We start from the raw sequence: 20100 nt of genomic DNA on the forward strand, positions 1-20100 counted from the left end.
TTAAATACCAAACTGCATGACTAAAATGCATTCTTCCTCTTCTTTTTCAATAAGGTAGTTTAAAATTAAAAAGGAAGAGTTCTTGGATTTCCTTTGATTCTACAAGCAATATTCATATTGTTTTACTAGTGCAGGCAGACTGCAAAAGAAGAATGTCCTTGTTTTGCACATAGGGAAAAGAGCGATAAGCACTTATATGAAGCACATGTTCTCTGGAATTTTTGTGTCAGAATCCGTCAGATGTATTGCTATATGCAAAATGATACCTGGCTTTTAATTATATAGACATTTCTGTACACTTTGTGTATGCATAGTACGCATATGTTGAATAGTAAAGACTTAGCTTTATTTCATAGATATGGTCTCTCTCCTCAGCAGCACATAGCAAGACTATTTAATCTCAATTTGACAAAGCACACAGTTGAGTTAAAAGGATACAAATTTCATTTCATGAGATTCACTGAGATTAACCTAATAAAATAAACTGAGCTACATGTGGCTTTCAACATTTCAGCAAATATGACACTCTTCTAAGATGCCTTCCCACAACCCTTTCAGTAATTTGCCTGTAGTGGCCTGGTACAATTTAGTTTGTCACACCTAGTGATGAAGTCAGACTGGACACTTTGGGACAAGCAATATGAATTGAATTTTTCTCCTGTACCTTCTCATTAATTCAAAGTCGTACTTTGATGTATACAGCTCTGAAGTCCTGAAGTTGGCCTTTATTATTATTTTCCTTATTTTTCAATTTTCAAATCCAGTGCCTTTTAGAGAGGGTTTATATTTCTAAGTAATTAAGCCCTTTTTGAAGTATGAGAGCAAAAAGGTAATTATAACAAATCACAAAATTACATATATATACAATTTGTCAAAATTAACATTTTTATTTTCAGTGATCTGACTTAAATATAAAATAAATTTGACTGGCAATTATTTTGACTGACATCTAACTGAAGAGTATTACCATAATAGTGTTTCCTAAGTGACAAACTAAAAATTAAGTCCTGTAATTAAAACTTTATGACACATAGTAATTTAAGGCAGAAAATAATAAACAATTTTTTTAAGAGTACTGTCTAAGGAGAATAGGGGTTGCTTGAGGGGGAAAAAATCGGACATGCAGTATAATTCACTCTGGTTTTGCTATTAATACAAATGCTTCCTGCTGTTCTGAAAATCCACTATTTCTTAATCCAGCATTATTGTCCTCTTAATGCAACATTTCAAACGCATTTCGCTACATTTTCTGTTAGAAAAGCCATATTAAAAAGGAAGATTAAAAAGAAAGAACCAGGTATCATTGCTTCATATGCATATGGGTTCAGCATGTGAGGATGCTGTTTCTAGGACTGGCCTTAAGATGTGACTGATAGATCTTATTTGTCTGATAGAGTTGACCAGGGAAATAGAGCTACAGCTGGTTACTTCATTAGGTCCTCTCATTGATTGAACCCTGCTGAAGTGATGCAGCAGGCTCCTGAGATAACTGCTGGTAATAGAACAAAATGAATTCTTATCACAGAGATTGGAAAGGCCATTAACCCTGGCCTCCAATGCTTTTCAGAGGTCACAGACAGGAAGCCAAGCGGTGACTGGGAAAACTGTTTTGTGTCTAACTACAGGTCATGTTAGAGGGGGTCTGTGACTTTTTTACCCTTCGGCTTCTGTACAGATGAAACTGTTACACTGGCAGATGTTAATAATCAGCTGTAAATAAATATTGGAAGCAGAAGAAGAAAAATGAGAAAGCACAGGAATTTTTTTCAATAAATATTTAATAAAAGAGCAATTGTTTCTGTGATATTTACTGCCAGTTCTGCTGTAGATTTTTGCCTAATACTTTTCCATATAAATTGAAAAGAGAAATACGTAGAGGCACTTAAAAAATGAAATTTAATATGGTTTTATATAAAAATACCTTTCCTTCCTTCCTTCAAAGATGAGAATTATAATTGCCTGCTGCCTGCCTGCTTCCCTTATTCAGCAAGCCTATCACCAGTTCATCTGTGAATTAGTGCAGGGCACTGTTTGCCTTTCACCTGGTTGAGAAGGGTATATATCTAAGTAACAGTCCTATAATTTACATTTAATGCAACCTTTCAATTGACCAAGAGCCCACAACCTAAGCCCCCATCTCACAGCTGAGGACTTTCCCACATTTGTCAAGTCAGTGCCACTCCAGCATCAGCCAGGAGAAATCATCCATTTAAAGCCTGGAGCTGCACATGACAATTTTCCTATTGCTTGTGAGAAATCCAGCCATGGCAGAGGTAGCTTTGTGTTTTACTTTTTTGACTCTTGCTTTCAGCAGCAGTGTTTTATTATGCACATGGATTAAAAAAAATATAGTGGGATGCATCTTATAAAATTAAATGGAACATTTTCTTTTTATTACTGACATATTTAAGGCTATGCAGATATGTGTTGTAGGTTGATTTTAGCAGTATGTTGGTGGCTTCTATCCTTGTGATTGTGATTTAATTTCAATGTCTGTGGTCATGTGGTATTCTCTGCTGGAGCCAATCTTTCACAAGGAGCAAGTTCATTTAAATGTAAATGGGGTCCTGTGGATGGAAAAAACTACATACTTCATGTCTTCAGCGACCCACCCAAGCATTTGGTTTGGCCTTCCATGCATAAATAATAACAAGAAGGTATGCTGTCATTGCCTTGCTTGAAACACCAGAAGTGGTTTGGCACAGCAGAAACCCCAAGCACTAAAAAGAGATTGGTTTGGATAAACTCACAGTTCAGATCCCCATCCTGATTAAACAGTGTAAAAAAAAAAAAAAAAAAAAAAAAAAAGAAAAAGAAAAAAAGTCAGAGAGAGTTATGGAGTTATTTTGAGGAGTTGTGAATTACAGGAACAGCTGAAAACCAACTCAGGCTAAGAACATACCATGCCTAAAAATACTCTGAAGTAGCAGAAAGCTTGTCATTTTGTTAACTTGAATGGATTTTTGCTCTTAATTGTTTGTAGCAATTTGCAAGAGTGGGATGTGAATGTGGTATAAGTGGCAATATAATTAGCATTAATTTAGCATAAAAATGCAAACCTGCATTTTCTAAGTAGTTACCTTGCCTTCCACTAAAACATGGAAATATATTACATAACTGTAAAGTATATGTGGCTTTTTTTCAAGGTGTTATTAAATATGACAAAATGGAATGCCTTTTCTTTTTTATTGCTGTGTATAAGGAGATACGAAGGATTGCACAACTTCTTTTTATCAAAATCTTTGTGGTGTATATATATTTCCACACTGCTGAACTCATGTGTTGACTTTTCATAGAAATACTTCAGGTGTATTTCAACAGAACTGAAAAATATCCCTTAGAAATTTCCTTTCCTACCAAGCAAACTCATAAACAGGTTTTCGTCTGTGTGGATGAACAGATATATTTTCAGGATTACTTAATTAAGTGCACACTTTTATTTATCTCATTTATTAAGAATGTTATGTTCTGTGGCAGATGTTTCAGGGTATGACACATGGGCCTGGAATCTCAGCGTGTGATACCTTTGATGAAACTCACTTATGAAACATCCAGAATTCCAGTTAGTTGTGCTCTGCACTAGGAGCTTAGCAGAATTTTGACTTTGTTCCAGAGCTGTAATAAAAGGCTGGTATTTACTGTTTTCAGAGATTCTGAATAATATTTGATAAGCTTTCCTTTTCTTTTTATAAAGTGGCATTCGTTCAAGATGAGCTAGATTTAAGAAGTACAAGATTTGCTATCCAGGGTAAGAAACAGGATATTAGTGTTTGTGTTACTCAGCTATATTAAGTGTAGCTGTAAATCAAATAATTTTATCCCGAAACTTCAAAACCTAAAATGTTCATCTGTTGCTCCCTCTTCCCTTATTTCATTGAGCTGGTTAAGTGACAATGATTGAAGCTGTGTGTTTAGATTTCCTAAAGATTCTAGTGAAATAAATGTGTTATAGGTACAAGTAATGATGATCAAATAGTGTTTTTCTATCATATTATCAATCATTAGGGTATATACATATTGTGCTGTTTTCATTATTTTGTTTCCAATAATGATTTCCAACTGATTTTCACAGAATCTCTTAAGTCTGCCAGCTATGTTTGCTGACAACCCTATACTGTTAAGAGTGTTTTAATTAAAAAACAAAAAAAGATAATAGAGCTCAAATACTGTCATGACAGATCTGAAGTTCCAACCTACTTCTCCTATCAGAAATCTCAGCAATGATTATATCATAATCATTAATATTATATTATTATAATCAATAATATTATATTGTTATATCAATGAACACCTGATATCTGAAAAACAATGCAATGTGGGCAGTATGGGATTTTAGTTTTGTTTAGAATGTGTAAAATTATTTTGTTTAAGCTTGTAATTTGCAAGACATACAAAATTATTGGAGAGAGGTCCACCTCCTAATTCACTGGTCTAAAGGAAAAGACTTGAGAAAGCAGTGCAAGTGTCAAGCACTTCATAAGAGAGAGTGAATCCAAGGGTGGGTGGTGCTAATCTAGGCACATTTGCAGAAGTGGCGTAGCAATTGTGATATAGAAAATAATCTAAAGACCATTAATCGACTAAGAGCCATTACCCTTTTTTTGGAAAATATTAGGTTTCTTACATAATGATAAGCTGTGGCAGAGAGAGAGTATCACCACATTGATTAATTTTAAGGCAAGCTAGAATTAGAAAAGTCTTTGAATAAAGCCTTTGAAAAGAAGATCTCTGAAAATGAGTTAATATGGTTCGATCAAAACAGCAGTATATCATTTAATGGACATTGTGGAAAGTATGAGCATCCTTAATATAGTCACTTTTATTAAAAAAAATTTAAATGGGATCCCCTTCATGTGATTGGAAAGACACTTGAGAATGGGCAAAAAAATTCAAGCCTTTGCTCAGCAAGGAGAAAGGGAAAGCTTTCCCCAGAAATTTGGTCATAGCTTTTTTTATGCAAATAGTGAACTATGAAAGATGGCATCTTCCTGCAACATAAATTTTACTCCACATATTCTAGAACAAGATATCTGACTAAAGCACTCCAAGGGCAAAAAAATCCTCATTGCCTCTGGGAGCCAAACAATCTGTAAAAGGAATGAAATCCACCTGGCTTTCAACCATTTTCAGTTTGGGAGGTAATACACATGAAACTTCGTGAGGTCTAAACGTTGAAGCATAAAACTATAAATATGGGTGGAATGATAGAATTATTGATGTCTGGCCCAGGCCAGGAGACAGGGTCCAAGTTCCCAGTTGGCTTCCAAGACAGTGATCTGGCTTTGGGTATAAGTTAGTGTTTCTGGAAACTAAGTGTTAGGTATGGCAGCTTCTCCAAAAGCTGACACAAACACAGGCACTACCTGTGCATTTTCCTGTGGCATTGAAGGTACATCCCATCATGTTTTTCTAGACTCTACAATAACAAATGGAATTTCTGGTTTTGTTTACTTGCATTTGTAGGCTGTGTTAAATGTTACATACTTTTCTGCTGTCCATGTCCAATTTAATCAATATTACAAGTGCTCCCATGTGGTAGGCGGAACAGTGGCAATAAAGTGAAATTTCCACAGCTTTTACCCATTGAAATTCTCAGAGGGCAAGATTCTTATAAACTTCACTTTGCTTCCTCTGTAATAGATTTAATAGCTCCATTCGGGAAGAAAGTCTGATGTGCTTTCTCATTTTCAAAATGTAGATAGCAAACTCTATTTCCAGCTCTTGAAGAATGTTGAAACTTTAATATTCTTTTGCCATGAGTGTTGAGAAATGTACTTGTCTCCAGAATTGCACCAATGTCCAAGCGTGACTCTGATTTTAAAAATTAGGGAGTTAACTGAGGTAAATTCTAGACACTCCCAAAAAGTGTTTGAAACTGGTGTGATTTTGGAATATCTTATTCTACACATAGGAATTGGTAATGTCCACTTTGAATGAACCAACTACGCTGGCTCTGTGCCACTGGGCATCCTTTTCATTTCAGAGCTTTCCTCCCAGCCATTTAAACCATCTTTTAGGCATCTGTGTGCTGCTGAAAACAACTTTATCAAAGCCTAAAATCTGTCTTTAGTCCCAGAGTTCATTATAATAGTTTAGAATTTGTATTGTTATTTTGATGTCTTCTGTTACAAAGAATTACTGTATTGTCTTCTTCCTTGTACAATGCATCATTTGGGCTCAGCAGTCACTAGCAGAGTTCTGCTTCATTCTTCATGACTGATTATTTGTCATATTAGATTCTCCCCTAACAAAGAAAATTCGTGAAGCACTGTAATCGAAAGAGATAGTGGAAAGTTCACACTTCTTGGAAGATATAGCACCAGTTCTAGACTTATTTATATGAAATTAACATTTCTGTTGCTATTGTGCTGTTTCAGTGAGAAATAAAAAAACAGTAGGAGGAATATTAAGTAAGGAGTTTAGGAAAATTAGGTTAGATGAAGAAATGATAAAAAAAATCAACACAATTCAAATGAAACAGCAGGGTTTAAATAATCCTGTACATCTATGAAGCTGTATATGCAGATTTGCTGTTACTTGGTAGGCCAACTGTTTTCATTTTATGTACCATAAAATTATTGCACCTGCATTTCTGCCTAAGCAAGGGTGGGGACTCTTTAAAATGGAACAGGCTGTGTACTGTTTTCTTAATCATAGGAGCCCTAGAATAATTATCAAACAGTGTTTTCCACAGAGTTGATCTATAATTCATCTGAGGAAGAAAACATCTTCCCAATAAAAGATGTTTTTGTCCTCAATTGTTCAAAGGTTTATTTTTATTATTATCATTAACCCAATTATCAAATTTCACAACTTCTTCATTTCTAAACTTTTTCTTTCATATGCTTGTAGCTGGAGGGGAAAAACATAGGTGGAGACATTCAGTAAAAGGGTTTTTACAGGGCTTACAGTTATTCTAAGTTACAGCCAAGGGAATTTAATTGGGGGAAGGTTTTTGGAGGGTAACTTTTATTTTTTGAAGGTTTGTAGTATTTTCAATTCCATAATTCAACAGTCATAAGAGTGCATTAAAATTCCTGATATTTATAAAGAAGTCAGATTTGAACTATCAGTGAATCTATTACCTGGATGGTGGCTCAACCAGAGCTCATCTGCTGCCACACCACTGGCTGTAGCCCATAGTTGCAAAATACATGACACAAAATAAGTGTTGCTCTATCAGGTCTGCTATGCTCACTGCAATTTAACACCATTTCTTAATTCCGTAGGTTGCTGTTTACAAGTGGAAGTAAGAGAATTACTTCAAAAGTAAATGTACTAAATGTGCTCTTTCAGTGTAGTTTACATATGGTTTTGCTTTATTTAAGTAACCCCACCCCTGTACTCTGGATAATTGTGAGTTGATTGTAACATATTTGGGGTTGAGTTTTAGGCTGTCGATTTGCTTAGGCATTATATAATGGTGGTGGTGTTTTTAAAATTGTTTCTTCTTCTTTCCTTCCCCAGAACTATGACATTATTTTATTGAACTTTGTTATGAAGTGAAAGCTCATGCTCTTGCCTAACTCTTAAGCTGAGGTTGAGAGTATAGCACCTGAGATAGGTGAGACTTTCCATAAAAGTTTCAAAAGCTGACCACTCTTCATACACTCCTGAAACAAGACATTTCTTCCCTGTTGCCAGAAGTAATGTACAGCTATAACTTAGCCCACAGAAGCACTCTACTTGCCTTTGGTGACTAAGTAGGTGCTAGTAGGTCTTGGCTTCCAGTAGCAGTCCATTTTTTGGCTATGAGGGAATGAATGACAGCAGTAAGACTGAAAACTTTTCTATTTAGAGCTAAGGAACACACATGAAATGTGTCTACTCTAAAGTTCGATCAGCAATGGCTTCTGGAAGAAATTCATTGAAAGCTGCTGAACCTGCATGTTGTCTTTGAAATATTTAGCAATTTTGGTTTTGCCTTTGATTTTTTTTTCTTATTAGAAACTAAGGGTTGAGTTCAAACTTAGTTATGCTGAATTTATGATAGTCTCAAGTGGTATTTCTTATATGATTTTCAATGACTAACTTGTGAGGAAAAAGATCCAGTTGAATCAGAGTCTGTTTTCAGCTTGTTTCTCTTAAGGGTATGGTACCTGATTTTTCAGAAAGAGCTGTGTCCCCAGATGGACCTTCTGACCAATCCTGTTACTATATTATTTGGAAATGTAGGATGTATGGGCTTGTCATAGCTCATAAAATCCTGATTAAATAGTATTTTCTTTCTATTTTTAAAAGTGACTTTAATTGTCTTAATTAAATAAAGGTGAAAATTATTTTTGTTACACTGATGCCTGAATTTCCTTATCTGAGAGATGCACAATAGGTTTACTTAATGCTGTGACACATGTAAATGAATGTACACCCTGTGAAATGTAAGTGTTCAGCTTAGATTTGTTTACTTGTTTTGGTTGAAGTATCTAGCTACCCTAGTTAGGAGCAAATTTAAAGTTGTGCTCTTTTGATTCCTTGTATTCTCAGTTTCTGTTGAAGTCATCTTGTCAATTGATTCTTCTTTCAAATATATATAATCTTCTTTTAAATATATATATATATTTTCAAATATATATGAATATTTGAGTAAAATATTTTTTCTTTTTGATGATGTTCAGCTTTGTAATAACTTTGTGAGATGGTCTCCAAAAGCAGCCTGCAGTACTTGTATGCACAGATTTTGAAATGGGCACAAGTCGTGCAATCCATTTGAGGTTAGCATCCTTCCAGGCTGACATTCTCTGAAGATACAAAAACATGCATGTGATTCCTCTTAGCCATCAGCTGAAACATGGCTTTTGTTAGTCTGACAAATTGCATGCTGCACAGGGGGGAATGAGTGAAGAATGTCACCTCATTGTCACATGCAGTTCAAAATAGATACCAACTCCAAAAAGCCTTGGATGGAGTCTCTTCCTGTTTCCTCCTCATTTGAGAGTGTAACAAGTATGTTTATCTGTGCTGGTCTTGACTATGTCAAGTGTGCCATGCTCACCAGATGTGGAAGCTTTCACAAGGCATCTGGATAAATGTAAATGATAGAATAACGACAAATTCCTGCACAAATAGTGTTCATATGAAATTGATGATGCCCCATTTCATCTCCACAGCAAGTTGTGAGGAGAAAGCCCCTCTTCCTTCCCCTACCTGTGCTTTTGGGACAGAGACTGTTGTAAATAAAACAGGCAAGCAAAATCTTGAATGCAGTTTCTACAGTGAATTGAACTTTTTCACCACACAATCCATTTTAAAAAGACCCATGCATGGTAAATGAATATGTTGTACATATTGGAGAGAAAAAGAATATGTGCCCAAGCTTCTTTGGGATACTAAAGGGAGTGTATCTCAAAAAAGAGGTGTTTAGACAGAAAATTGTGGCATCTCCAGTAGTTTCTTCACTTTGCATTTTCACACAGTTATCTGAAATGCTTGTCAGATGCAAACATTCTTTCATGTGTGTGGCTCAAAAATGTCCCCAGATCATCAAATCTGACTCTGTCAGCAACATAAATATAGGACTGTGCCTAAAAGCCACTTGTTTAATTTTCATGGATTTTTTTGTTAAAAAAGATTAATAGAAGATGTAAAACCCAAAATCAAACTCTTTTACCCATATCTAAAAAAGATCTCAACATTCTATGCTCAGATGCTGTAGGAGACTAAAAATAAAGTCTTTAAAGATGCATGGATTAAGTATACAGTAAGCAGCAGAATTTATTTTATTTTTTTATGAAGGTGCCTAAATTAATCTTGCTCTTATAATAGAAACTTCATAGGATTGGGTTTTTTTTCCTGGTTTTGGAAGTTATGTGCTGCTTGCTTCACATCATGTTCCACTTTTCAAGTGAAATACTGCTATAAACGAGTGGCTATTATAATCCCCAGACCTCAAAGCCCAGCACACATGGCTTTGTGAGCACATGATGTGAAATGAGTGGAACTTTCTCAATATATTTGTAGGTTGGTGTGTATGGAGGATATGTTTTATGAGGACTATAAAATCTGCTTAAAGGCCAGGTGTTGACCATCTATTTTGCATTGGTAAAAATCCTCTGAGCCTAATGTGTGGCGTTTTGCTAATTCCTCTGAGACTGTGGAGATTCTCAAAACTGCTCAGCTTTCAGCCCATGGGTACTAAGATTAACACTGAGCACTTCTGGAAATCAAATGTTGTGTGTTCACTTAAGCCCATTTTTCTGTAGTATGACCTCTGAAGATTTCAACTTCTATGAATACCTTTACTCAACCAAAGGATATCCATGCCAATACTTTAAAATGGGGTTTTTTTCTACTTTTCATCTTAGCGATAACTGTGGAACTAATTTATGCTGAGGTGATCAAAACATCTTGTTTCAAAAAGAAAACAATAATTTTCACAAATGTAGCACATCTTCCCAGTTGTAATTGTGTCACATCTTTCCTTGTCTCTTTCCATCATAAGAGAAGCTACAGTATTTTTGTAATTACATGTATGAGTTGATTATCGTGTCTGAAAACACTTTTTGCCAACTCAAAATTATTACATTTCATCAGTATTAGAACAGATATCTGCCTCACTGTGATATTTGCTAACTACAGTCACCATGCTATTCCTAAATTCCTATGTCCTATTCCTAAATACTACTAAATTAGCTAAGTTGGATTAGTAAAGTAGTAAGTAAAATAGTAAAGTAAGTCAGTAAAATGTTACGTTATTACACCATCCCTGTAAACTTCAGGCTATTTAGTGCAGGACAATCCTTGTGCATAGAGTGGGAGGAGAAATAATGTCATGAAAAACTTGCTTCCCTCCCTATCTATTTCTGCTGGACAGTTCTCTTTTCTCTCTCTTTTTTTTTTTTTTCTTCCTAAGCAGGTCACCTTACCCAGCTTTTTCATAGGAGTTCACTAACTGTGTGGCCTTCATTTTCTAAGTGCTTGATTGGAGGCTCTACGACAGTGTTAAATAAGTGCTGAACACACAGAGCTGCAAATGAAAGCAATCAGTGCTGTGCTTTGAGCATATTAAGTGCTATATAGTGCTATGTACTTTGAAAAAATTGGGTCCCATCTGTATCGAACTGGGTTCTCCAAGTTAGATTTTTTTTAACCTCAATTTCTGTATAACTTCCCTTTCTGAAATTGCAGAATTGCCTACTCATCTCTTAAGAGATAATGAAGATAAATTCATTAATGTTTGTGCAGCAATAAGAAGTCAATAATGAAAAGAATAATTTGACTTTCAGAATAAGTTGAAGAGATGTTGTAAGTAGAACATGTGGCTTCATGTTGAACAGTAAGGAACAAAGTCCTGAATAGCTTTTCACTAAAAAAGTATCAATAGTTTTGTGCAGTGAAGAAGACAAGAGTTTTTGCATAAGGTAAAGCTTGATCAAGATACTAAATATTGTGTCAGAAGGGAAGCATATTTTTTAATATACTAAAGTATTTTACTTCTGTGATATTAATAGGTCTAAAAACATAAGGGGAAGAGTAGGATTTGCATCCAGAACCCCATAGGTATTAAGACTTAAACAGGGAAAAAATAATTGACCATGTAGTACTCTACTAAAAGTCACATGAAACATCAGTGGGATTGAATTTGCTACACAGACTCCCTTACTAAAGCTAGCAAGCCAGCTGAGAGTAGCAGAATGTTTTTGTCTTCTCTGTGGATAAACACTGGTGAAAGGTAGTGCAATAAGCAAGAAGATGATTTATAAGAACAAAAAATCTTGGATTTAATATTGGGCTGTGGGGGACACCATATTTTTTAAATTAAGCTTCTAATCACACTGTCTAGTAATCATTGTCTTCACCTATTATTTTCTCTGTGCATTTTTTTTACTTTTGGTCCCAGCCAGGTCTATTTCTTGCAGTCCAGTTTGGTGCTGTAGTTTGGTGTGTGGCTGATTATAGTCCTACCCTCCTGCCTTCTTTCCAATTTTCATTTTACCCTAATTTTCACCTCAGTTTCTCCTCCCTTCCCCATCTCCTGGTCTTTTATGTTCTTTTCCTCAGACCACATTCTGCTTACTTTTCTCCAGTTCTTTCTCTGACCCAAATATCTCCCTTCTGTACCAATTTTGCTCCCGCCAACCAATGAGCACAAGGGGAACATGCTGCTCTGGCTCTCCTATAGCTGCTAGCTCCCAGTACAATGATACACAGCCCAAAATAATAATAATAATAATTTAAAAAATAATAATTGAAAGATTGAGTTTACCATAGTAAGGACAATGTGGTTGAAGTCTAGTTGTGCAGGGAAGCTGCCAGGAGAATTTGTATTTTAGAAGACCTATTTAAGTAGTAGTCCCTCTTTGAGGAGGGAATGTGCATGGGTTAGTACACACAGGAACTGGGTGAAGGGGATTGTGGAAGCTCAGTGGGATGTGACTGCCTGTGCACTTTGGTGAGCTCTCAGCACTGTGGGGGGTGTGAGTGTCTTCAGTGATTACAGATTCCTAGCAGAATTTCAGCTCTTCAGTGCAGGGAGCTTTTCTGAGCATGGGTAAGTAGAATTTTTAAAAGCCATATTGCTTGGCTGAATTTAGGCAGTTTAATCCAACATTCCACATGCCAGACATCATCCTGTCTGCCAGATTTTGGGTTCCAGATTAAAATCACTGGCACATTAAAGATTTCCAAAATGAATAAATTTGTCCTAATCATATTCTTAGAAGTAGATTAATCAGTTTGGCTGAAATTAAAAAATAAATTAAAAAAAAAAAAGACATGTTATCCAACCTGCAGCAGGGATTCAGCACTGCTGATTTCAGTTCAAGCACTTAAAATTTTTTGAAGCTATAAGCAAATAAAAGGCATATGTATGGTGGGAAGTCTGGATTACACTTGCAAATAGGTCCTCCTATCTACTTTTCTAAAGACATTAAAAACAAATGTTAAGTTCAGGTCTTGTTCAGAAGCTTTCTTTTGAGATATTTTCAGCGATATCAACAGAGCCACCTCACAAGGCATTTCAGGACTTTAGCTTGATTGGCACTGAAGATTTGTGCTCGTTAGGGTGAGCGAGGAGTCTATAGGCAAGGGATGTCCTCTGCTTCCAGGAAGGTAGAATTATATTGCTGACAGTGAAAATTGATTTAGAGGGTGTGGGGCCTCTGCTGTGTGTGGAAGAAAGAGCATTCAAATTAGATGAACATTTAGGAAAGGTAAGAGTAGTGCAGTACACAGGACAGTGAGAACTGAAAAACTTAACTGAAGGAAAGAGGAAATGAAAGATGGAAGACATTATCCATTATGTTCCACTGGTTCAGTAAAAAGCAAAATGGATACAAACCAAGCCAAATCATGCCCTTCTGTTGCTGTGATACAGGTAGCTTTACAACAAGACTGGATGACCTGAAATGCTTGACTTGGCCCTGGGAGAACCCCTCACTTTAATCGGCATTTTTGAATTCAGAAAATCTGTGTCTGCCATCTCCTCTATTTCGGTATTTGTGAGTCACGCATCATTGTGCTGAGAACCAAGTGATACTGCTCATCTTCAGAGTATGCCATCAAAGTGTCTCCAACAAACTTGGCAGCGGACTCATATTAATCAATAGCATAGTGTAATTCCTGACCTCAAAATGCAGCAAGAAAAGATCAGGTTGAGGTATTGAAGCACTGAAGTACTGAAATTGAGAGTATCCTGCTACTATGGAAAGGGGATAGAGATTTGTGGTATTATGGCTATGCATGCTAAAATGCTGTAATACTGGAACATTCCATGAAACTTCATAATAGTCATGTTATTAGAAAAAAGTTTGTTGTCTGAATTTTCTAGAACGGGTCTTGAGAAAGCAAGGAAAGACAGAAACAAAAGGGGCTAAGAGACATCAAGAAAGCAGGAATGTACTGCTGGCTTTTACTACTTTACTACTTTTTTACTACTTTGCTACTTCACTGATTTTGATGAGCAGACTTTTATCTTTTCCTCCTGTCAGAGGAGTTTGACCATGTGTTAGTATACTATATTTTTAATAGTACAGCTCCAGCTGAGCCAGGAAATCCAGTTTTTACAGAAGATTTTTGGAGTAATTTGCAGTGGATGTCTTGGTGAAGATTCTTACAAATAACTCCAACATTGTGATCTGGGTTGGAGGAAAAACTAAAATAGCACCCGTGTTGTCTTTCTGAAAAATAAAACCAAAACAAACAAACAAACAAACAACAAAAAACAAGGACTACTTCATGTACACATTATGTTAAAGAAGCTGAACTTAAGGTAATATTTGCAGCAAGTAGATTTGTAAAAAAAAAATAATCCCTGGATTGCTATGTATGTGCTATAAACTACTTGCCAGGTAATTGTAGAAAACAAAATATACAACACCCCCCTCACCTCAATCCTCCAACAAATAATTCTGTAGAGACTATTTGTTAAAAATTCAGAAAGTGTTTTTGTTCAGTAAAATGTTTTTCAGTATATATATATTACCTACTTCTGTCTGTGACACGTAGCATCAAGAAAGAGGAATAGTTAGATGGAAGGGCTGTAGTTAGCTACCTTACAAGACATTGTACAAGAATTTATTCAGGTCAGGAAAATATCCTTAAAAGTGGAAATAAAGCCAAAGTGATATTAATAAAACTGAACACAGAGATTGGCTGTAAGGACAAAATATGTGGAGGTACCTAGAAAAGCTAAACAGGAATTGTTAAAGTATCTCAGAAATAGAAAGCCTGCAGGAGTCATTAGGTCTGCTAGAGCACCAGAGAATAGTCATTCCAAAATGATCAGGAGATGGCAAAGAGAATAAATTCTTTTACTCTAGTATTCTCAAAAGGCAAAGAAGAAATATATGCACTAACAGATTTCTTTACAGATAATTTCAGAGACATACTGTTAGCGAGCCAAAAAGAGGTGAATAATTCAGAACGATAGTCTGCAAGGTAAATAAAAAGGATTTTACAGTGTATTTCAGAGACAAATCCCCAAACTGAGTTACTAATAAAATACATCATTTAAATGACATTTTAAATGAGTTCTTAATTAACATTGTGATTTCTCTGTAAATAAACTCAGAAATTATTTTTCTGGAAACTGTGAATGGGAGACTCAATCTCACTACTTATATGATATATTGAAAACTCAGCTTATGTAGGAAAAAAATGCAAGAAATTAGGGACAGTAGAAGTATTTGTATATGAAGGGACATTGAACACACAAATTGAACAGCAAATTGGAAAAAGTAAAGTGAATAATACTGTGAAGATCCAGAATTTTGCTTTTTTTCACCCACTGGCTTGAAATGAACATCCAGGACCCTGGTGAATGTTATGAGAAAACCCTCCTTGACTTTCTGAGTTTTAGGTCAGGCTTAGTTTCACCTACCTAACTTCCAGTATTTAGCAGCAGTGTCCAGGTAAAAAGTCTGCATTCCAAACACTAAACTTCATTTTAAAATCTTTGTACAATCAGGAAGGAATTAGCAATTCACCTACGTAAAGTCAGAGTATTGCCCTTAAGTTATCTATGTCTCCCTCCACAGAGAATAAACTTAGAGCAATGCCTGAAATTAGGCAGGGTATATTCAGCATGTTGAATAAGAATTAACAATGAGGTTTAATTTTCTTTTCTACATAACCTTGATGGAAATGTATTAGTCTTCAAATCAGACAATGGTAGTGCTCTTCATGCTTTATGCTGATGGGGGAAACAGCATTTTCTATGAACCATAATGGCAGCCAAAAGAAAAGTAATGATCAGTTGGAAAAGTTAGACTATTCTCAATATAGTTTCATGCTTCAATGCCTTTCTAGAGATGGCCAAGTAAGAAAAGTATCCCTTTCTGCATAATAAATGATTAACTGTACATCTCCAATCACATCTGGAAAGCATTTCTGAGTTTCATTCTGAATAGCTGACATTCTCTGTTAATGGTTTTGTCAGCATATGCTTCTTTTGCTCCTTGCAAAATATTTGATAAAATATTAATGTAGAAATAAAACTACAAAAATACAAACCACATATTTTCCTATTTTCTGATAAATCAGTATGGCTCAGCATAAGTCCACCAACAATTCTTTTCTTCATTTGCACTATTATCAGAGTAAAACATTCTTCTTTTTGTGATTTGCTCTGAGACTACAGGAGGGAGACTAGAAAGCAGACAATCCCAGGCAGGAACGAGAGGGAGGGAGGGAGAGCTTGCACAGCAGCCGGACTGGAAAGGACACCCCACCCCTCCAAGCTTCTGGGAGAATATTCCTTTTCCAGCAGCTGGAAGTAGACTGCAGTTTAAAAAAAAAAAATAAAAAATAGAATAAACTAGATTAGGAAATAATGAAGTGCTGGACAGATTAGCTGGTGATGGTGAATATTTTCTGCCTTCAGAAGCTAAGAAGTAAAACCAAGTCGGGTAGATGAGAGCTGCCTCCCTCCAGCAGCCAGAGGGGTGAAGCTGAGTGTGGCAAGTGGGGAGTGCAGGCTGCTGGGTGGAGTGAGTGGATAAAGTGGGTGTGATTTGTGACACTCTTTGGGAAGGAGCCACCACAGCATACTCTGTCCAGCCAGCTTTGCAGTCGGCCTCCCCAAGCACAGTGATACATTTCAATGAGAAGCATTAGGCTGCCATAAAAATTCAAATGATGCACCACAAAACAAAATGATACAATTTGATAGTAACTGCCAGTTAGCACTTTCTGGTCAATATGATGATCATCACTTAATTATAGGCTTGTTTGTGGGAAGTTCAGCCTTGAAAGAGCTCTAGTTCTGAATATAACACAGTGATTAGAAACAAGTTATTAATGCGTTGGTGCCGTTTTCACCCCGAATACCTACAGGAGAAATTAGAAATCCTGTTTGAAGATTAAATATGACCACTAGAGGATGCAGTCAAGATCCTGAATGAGTGAGGTGCCCTATTCCTCAGTCATCCTCTGCAAAACCAGCCAGAATATAGACCATATACTTTCTGGAACATTTGGGTGAATAAATGACAATGCAGGAGTCAGGAAGAGTTTATCAACAAAGTAGTATAACTAGGATAGCTCAGAAGCCAATCCACAAGCCCTACTTTTATTTAACTTTTTCTTCTTTTGCATAGTCTGCATTTTTCTTTATTTTCCACTGTTTCTCCTTTCCTTCCATTATCTGTTGTCTGCCCATCCCTCCAATCTAAACCCTACTATTATCCTTTACTAGTGGTTACCTTCTCATCTGGATGGTTAATAAGCCATTCACTCTACTGATGAACCTAGGATACACCTGTGCTGAGCACTTATGGGCACCTTAAATTCAGGTACTTATTCAACATATTCAGTAAAAAAACACAATTATTTTTTAAAATCTTTCTCATTTCATATTTATTTGCTTACTACTTTAGTCGATTGATTTATTTGTTCCCCATCCATCCGGCCCTCAGCCACAAACACTTGCTTAATCTTGTTTTCTCTCTTATAACCACAATTACTCACCCACAACCAGTAGATCATCCTTATTTAGGAAATTACTTGCAATTTGTAGAGGGCAAAAGGGATACCAACAACAACAACAACAACAAAATAATCCAGGACCAAAACAGGAACTACTGGCTGTTAATTGATATATCAATGATGTAAAAAAAAAACAAACAAACAAACCAAAATCAACCCCTGAAAATAATATGGTTTTTTAAACAGACTAGAGAACAGACTCCCAGTGCTGCTCATGAGTAGAGAAACTTCTCTGATAAAACACAGGGAAAGGCGATTGCCCCTATGATTATCACAATGCATTTAAATTAAAGGTGAGAGGATTGTTTCTACTCATCCAGGTTTTGTTTTTCTAATAATTATTTAACTTTTAAAAGTTTATACTTTTTTGCATACCCTCCCTTGTTTATGGTATATGTATCTTTTCCTTTAGTCACACCTCCATAAGTCAGGCTTTTCTAATGTATGTATGAATATTTATGTAATTTTTTTCGCTGGTATCTCTTAATCATCTTTGGCTGAGGCCTGGATTTTGCAATTGAAATCTTCACACATCTTGACTTCATTGGACTGAGGAAAATCACAAAGGCCTTACTTCATAAAATCAGTATAGAATTGAACCTGTGTGTAGATTAACATACTAAAGCATATGACATAAAATATGGAATATACAATAACAACTGATTAATGTTACCTTCGCCACAAGAATTTTTCATTTTTCCTTATTTCAGAGTTTTAGTGCAGAATGCTGCTAACCTCATTTTTATGTTTAATTCTAAGTCAATTGTGAGGCAAAAGGTTGATAATGGCTAAATTCAAGACATCCAACATCAAAAGCAATTTTCAACATTTGGAAAAAATAAAAACAGGTGTGAATAAAATATCATATTGCAATAGTAAGTGTTATTAAAGCCATTAAAGTGCATTTGAATCGGGTGCTCTATTCATTTTCAAAGCTGACATTTGTAAACGTATATAGGCAGGACTCTTGTAAATTTAAAACAGAATGTTGGAACTTAACTCTGGCATCTGTAGCACAATCGTACTGTGTTTTGTTGATACATAATAATTCATAATTTTGTGTCATTGAGCAGGGGCCATCCGATTTTTATTTCTGCATGATATTCTTGTTGGTTGGCACATGTAGTAAGAACAAAAATGTTGCTAAAAAAAGATATTTGTTGCATTCTGGCATAGGAATGTAATGTCTTTGATAGTTACATTTCCTCAATATCTGTTCTGACAAACAGTCTTCAGGATTTTTTGTAATTTGCTAACTGCTTTTAAGTTAGAGCTGTTTTATATCCATCTTGTCCCTTTGATATATGTCGTGACAGTGCAAGTCTCAGACAACCTTTCCATAATTTTGAAGGAAAATAGGAGAAGTTGTATTATCATTTCTGTCTATGAAATTTACTTCTGAAATGAATGCCATACATATTTCTGAAATGAATGCCAAATGTATTTTCTAGAAGGGAGTGCCATTGAAAGCCAAGGCAGGCAATTTATACCATGCATAATAATGATATTAATTTTTATGGTGTGTATAAGTTACATTTTGATTAGTTTTTTGCATGATTAAAAATTTGCAAAGCCTTTATGGCCCCCAGGAGCCTACCTGTAATAAACAGCTCTCACCTTCCAAACCATAAAACAGGTCTGCAGTACTTGAACATTACAGCTAATTGCCTTGCTACATCAAAGGGAGCACCACAAGACTGAGAAAAATCACAGAAGGGGGGGGTGGGGAGCGAGGGGCAGTTTCACCTCTAAAGGTTATGTGTTTGTGGCTTGGTGCAGCCCTGTAAAGTTATGGCCTCAGAACTGCTGTTTGCGATTAAGTTGATGGGGAAAGTCTATCCCGCAATCTCTCCCTGCTGCTGACACAGAGTCTTTGTTCACATTCAGATTTCTCAAACTGTTGCCAGGGTCAGGCTGAGGTCAGACACCACGATGATGTATAGGAGAACATGTCTGGGAATTTCTCTCACACTTAAAACACATACCAGAAAAACAGGAGAGCACCCTGCAAAAATTGTCTGATGAGACCCAGATGATACTGTAGCTTTTCTTTTAGTACCTTCATAATTTTCTTTCTCTTTGCCTGACACACACACAATGTTTTATTAATGTGTGCCACGATAGCCCTTACAATTTTATGTCCCCTCAAGATAAGGACACTCAGTAGCACTTTGACACTTCATTTTCCAGCCCAGGGGGATTGGGCCAGTAAATCTAGTAAAAGAAGCAATGCGTCCATTCCCAAGGATGAGTCGGAAAGGGATTGCCATGGGCTCCGTGAGGCCACGGGGCTGCCGCTGGATCGGAGCCGGGTGCGTGCGCGCTGAGCGCGGCCGAGCCCGGCGCGATCGGAGGCGCGCAGCAGCCGCGCTGCACTGCCGGGCATCCTGCCGGGCATCCTGCCGGGCATCCTGCCGCCGTGACCGTGCGAGGAGGCGGGGGACTGCAGGGACCACAGCGCTCACGCAGCATGAGTGGGCTTCCCATTCGCATGGACTTTTTTTTTTTTTAATTTTTTAATGCGCAATTATTTTTAAAAGAAGGGGCCATCTTTCTCCCTGCATTGTTCCAGAAAGTGGACACACATGCTTAGTCCTAACCTATTGTATTTCCATGTCAATGCAAAACACATTGATCTGCGGTCAGGATTTTTTTCCTTTTTTTTTTTTTTTTTTTTTG

The 20100-nt window shown here is 36.4% G+C and overlaps 1 protein-coding gene across 4 annotated transcripts in view; it reads left to right on the top strand.

Annotated features, from left to right (window-relative positions):
* Window positions 1-20100, top strand: part of ZFHX4 (zinc finger homeobox 4) — a 149779-nt gene that overhangs the window by 102501 nt on the left and 27178 nt on the right. The gene's annotated exons all lie outside the window — the stretch shown is intronic.

The sequence above is a fragment of the Passer domesticus genome, chromosome 1, assembly GCF_036417665.1.
Source record: "Passer domesticus isolate bPasDom1 chromosome 1, bPasDom1.hap1, whole genome shotgun sequence".
NCBI classification, from domain to species: domain Eukaryota; kingdom Metazoa; phylum Chordata; class Aves; order Passeriformes; family Passeridae; genus Passer; species Passer domesticus.